Source organism: Gekko japonicus, unplaced genomic scaffold (genome assembly GCF_001447785.1).
Source record: "Gekko japonicus isolate JY-2015 unplaced genomic scaffold, Gekko_japonicus_V1.1 scaffold2172, whole genome shotgun sequence".
NCBI classification, from domain to species: Eukaryota; Metazoa; Chordata; class Lepidosauria; order Squamata; family Gekkonidae; genus Gekko; species Gekko japonicus.
Window position 1 is genome coordinate 140,111 of NW_015176517.1, and position 4,501 is coordinate 144,611.

Sequence of the window (4,501 nt, forward strand, 5' to 3'; positions counted from 1 at the left end):
CTGGAATTCCGGGGGGATTCCCCAGGTCCCACCTGGAGGCTGGCATCCCTAGGCCGCTGGAGAATGTCACTGTAAAAGTCTGCAAGGGCCTGATTCAGCTTGGGGCTACAGCCTGGGGGAGGAGGGGCCCTCGCTTTCCCCCTGTGCGGTCTTCCCAAGCTGGACGAGGCCCGGAGGAGAGTTATTTGTCCCATTTTGGAGCAGCCTGCGAAGCATGCTTTCTGTTTTCACAACCAACCCTGTGAGGGAGGTTAGGCTGAGAGACTGTGACTGGCTCCAAGTCACGAAGAAGAAGAAGAGGAGGAGGAGGAGAAGGAGAGACTGGGTTATACCCTGCCCTTCACTACTCAAAGGAGCCTCAGAGCGGCTTACAAACTCCTTTCCCTTCCCCTCCCCACAACAGGCACCCTGTGAGGTAGGTGGGGCTGAGAGAGCTCCCTTGAGAACTGTCCTTGAGAGAACAGCTCTGAAAGAACTTGTGACTGACCCAAGGTCACACCAGGAGTTGCATGTGGAGGAGTGGGGAATCAAACCTGGTTCTCCTAGATTAGAGTCCATGCTCTTAACCACTACACCAAATTACACCTAGTGAGATTCACGCTTGTGATGGAGATTCGAAGCCCTTCTCCCCAGTTCTTGTCCAACATTCTGACTGACCGCTATGCACATGCCTCTGCAGGTCTCTCCACACACATGGCCTTGTTTTTGCAAGGGGGGCTAGGCTCACTCGGAACAGCCATCAGACAGATGGTATTCTTTCAGCTTCCTTGCAGTTCATTCCAGTGCTCACAGCAGTCTAGGATGGAGCTTTAAGGCTCTGGGTAGGTGCGGCCGACGCGGAAGAGCATAGTGGTCCATTCCCCTCCCCCCCATCTTGATCTCTGCTCTCCTGGACGCAAGGCACACAGCGCATTCTGGGAAGGTCCTGAGATTCTTTAAAATCCATCCACTATATCCAGTTTGGTGTAGTGGTTAAGTGCACGGACTCTAATCTGGGAGAACCGGGTTTGATTCCCCACTCCTCCACTTGCACCTGCTTGGATGACCTTGGGGAAGCCATAGTTCTGATAAGGGCTGTTCTTGAAAAAGGGCAGTTTCTGTCAGAGCTCTCTCAGCCCCACCTACCTCACAGGGTGCCTGTTGTGGGAATGGGAAGGGAAAGGAGTTTGTAAGCCACTCTGAGACTCCTTTGGGTAGTGAAGGGCGGGGTATAAATCCAATCTCTTCTTCTCTTCTCTTCTTCTATATATCTAGTTGCCTTTTTTTAAATGGCAGATTTCCTGTATATCTGGTTGCCTTTTTTTAAATGGCAGATTTCCTGTGTTTTATTATTATGGACTCAAGGTGGGTTACACAGAATAAGTCAATACAATCGACAGGATGGGACATTCAGATAAGCAATGAAATAAGAACATCAGGACATAGAGGCCGAGGCCTTCCCCTGAGGTTGCGTCCTGGCTCTGGGATTCAGAGGCTTAGTGCCTCTGAATGTGGAGGTTCTCCTCAGTCCCCATGGCTAGTAGCCATTGACAGACTTATCCTCCATGAATTAATCTAATCCCCTTTTAAAGCTGTTTCTTCCTATGGCCATCACTACATCCTCTGGCAACAAATGCCACATTTTAATCGCTCTCTGTGTAAAGAAGAATCTCCTTTTGTCCACCCTGAACCTACTGCCCGTCAGTTTCATTGGATTAGGGTTGCAGAACCAACCAGAAATCTAAAAGCAGAACTGCAGCCAGGCATAAGTATTAACACAACATATTAAATGATGCAAAAATTACATAGTAGGTCCCTACTTACAGAAAGCTATATACAGCAGCACAGACCACAGTCCCTAATCATTCATGCAAGGAACTTTGTGAACCATTTTGTACAGTACAACGCTCTTACCTGCAGAATAATCTGGGTCATCCCTGGCTTGCCTCCTCTCCTGAATACAAGGTGGCCAGAGAAACTTCTAACGCTTTGCCTCCCCCCCCCACCTGCAATATGAGGGATAACAGAACGGGCCTACCTCACAGGACTATTTCTCCAAGATAATGTTTGATTAGAATGATTTGAACCCTGACATCGTCTCATAAATGCCTCTACTTATCTATTTATCCTGTTTACGGTCTGCGTTTCTCACTGGGACTCGAGGCAGATTACACAGAGTTATCACTACTCCAGGTTCTGAAATTTGGTTCCTAGCCTGTCCCAGTTCTGTGGGACAGTATGCCGAACATCCAACTTGCATATGCAAATCTGAAGATAATGCATTGACCTCTTGGCTATGGGGAGAGCTACGTCTGTCCACCACCTACGCGGTGTTTCTCTGAGCTGTCACAAGGCACTCCTTAAAGCATTCTGAATGACCAGCTTTCAGGACTAGAAACTTGGTTCCAAACCGCAGGGAAATTCTTACAAACCCGAATTTTTCACCAGTGCTTTAAAGCTTTAAGACACTTAAATCTCGTGCTTGTATGGCTGAGTGGGGTGTCACAGAAAGATGCTACCCTGCCCTGGATAGCAGAGGCTAGTCCAATAATGTCAGGACAGAGAAGCTAAGCAGGTGTGGGAGACCATTCGATGGGAGACCATGAGCTGGAAGTTCAGGTCTAAGGTGCCTCTGATCATCTCTTGCCTTGGAAACCCTGCTGGGTTGCCATAAACTGGCTGGGACCTGACAACTGTCAGCAAGCTGCCATAAGGTGGTGTGTTCTTTTCTGTGTGTTACATTGTGCCCTGTCCATCCCCCCCTGTATTCTCCTGTGTAGGTGTTTACTGTCTGTTGCTTGCTACATCTGCGGAACTGCTCAAGGTCAACCAGCTGGAGGTGGGATGGAGTTATGGCATTGCTTCGCTTATTATGTATTTCATGCCTGAGAACTGAACTTATGTTTATGTTGTAGAACCGTTGTGTTCCCAAGGAATTGGGTGCTCGTTTTATCTGCCTTCCCGCCAGCGGGAATTAGACTCATTGGTCCTACTCAGGTTCAAGTTCCTTTATTATGGTTCCCTATGAGACTTGTAGTCATTCCTAACAATTCTTGTGTTCCTGATCTAACCATCGCTTTATAATAAACTATCTTTGTTCTTCAAACGTGGATTTATTTTGAATGCATGGGGAATCGGACAACAACAACAAAGAAATAAATAATCCTAGTACTAATGGGCTTTTACATACTTTTGCTGCCTCGGTGACAGAGGCACATGGCACTGCCACAAGGTCCAGTTGCCTTAGACGTGGTTCCATGGGAATCAATACAATGGGAGGACCCGTGGCTCAGTGGAACAGCATCTGCTTTGCCCGCAGGAGGTCCCAGGTCCAATCCCTGGCATCTCCAGTTAAAAAGACCAGGCAGTAGGTGATGTGAAAGACCTCCGCCTGAGACCCTGGAGAACTACTGCCGGTCACAGTAGACAATACCAACCTTGATGGACTGACAGTCTGATTCAGTAGTGTTCTGGTTCGGTGTAGTGGTTAAGTGTGCGGACTCTGATCTGGGAGAGCCGGGTTTGATTCCCCACGCCTCCACTTGCAGCTGCTGGATGACCTTGGGCAAGCTGTAGTTCTGTCAGAGCTGTTCTCTCAAGGACAGTTCTCTCAGAGCTCTCTCAGCCCCACCTACCTCACAGGGTATCTGTTGTGGGGAGGGAAAGTGAAAAGAGTTTGTATAACTGGACTGAGACTCTGAGTGAAGGGTGGAGTATAAATCCAATCTCTTCCTCCTCCTCCTCTTCCTCTTCTTCTGTTGCCTGGCAGCAGGGCCTCCTAGGACAATGTGGAGCCCAAAGCAGGTCCAGGGTGGAGCCTGGAATTCTTTTTGGAAGGCTAGAGTAGAATATTGTATTTACCTGGAAGGAAGATGACCATGAATGTAAAATGATCTCTCCCCAAAGGTGTGTGTGTGTGTGTGTTTTTTTTAAAAATCTCTGTACATTACTATTACTTTTATGTGAATTTAAGGTGCCCTCTTCTTTTCCTTGGTAGAACCTTGGGGGGGTGGGGGCTAGTCCTCTGTTCAGAGAAAAAATGGCCTTTCTGTTGGTTTCCTTGGCCACTGAAGGCTAAGCAAGACTCACATGATCCCCGGCCTAGCTGTTTTGCTTCTGGTCAGGCAGCAAGGCTAAATATAGTGGCACTCGATCCTTGGCTTGCAAACCTTTTTTTCCCCTCTCCTTTTCTCGTGGTCAATCTCCTGCGCCTGAGAGGCTTGTGCCTCAGCAAAAAAGGAACACGGAGGGACTCTCTTCCCAGGACTTGCATCTCCATGTGGCAGAAAGCTTCATCTGTTGACTTTTCTGGCACATGGTGTAGCTAGTTGGAAACTAGATCCAAATACCTAACAGCAGGGGTCATTTCCTGTAGGAGCGCAGAGGAGCGGAGCTCCGGCAGTAAAGAGCCCAGGGGGCGGGCACGTGCAACAAGCCCCACCCCCTACCCCCAGCAGCCCTCAGTCAGAGCAAGAAGCAGCCAGGTAAGCTGCAGAGCCCCCCCCCCGACCCCCCCGGTCCA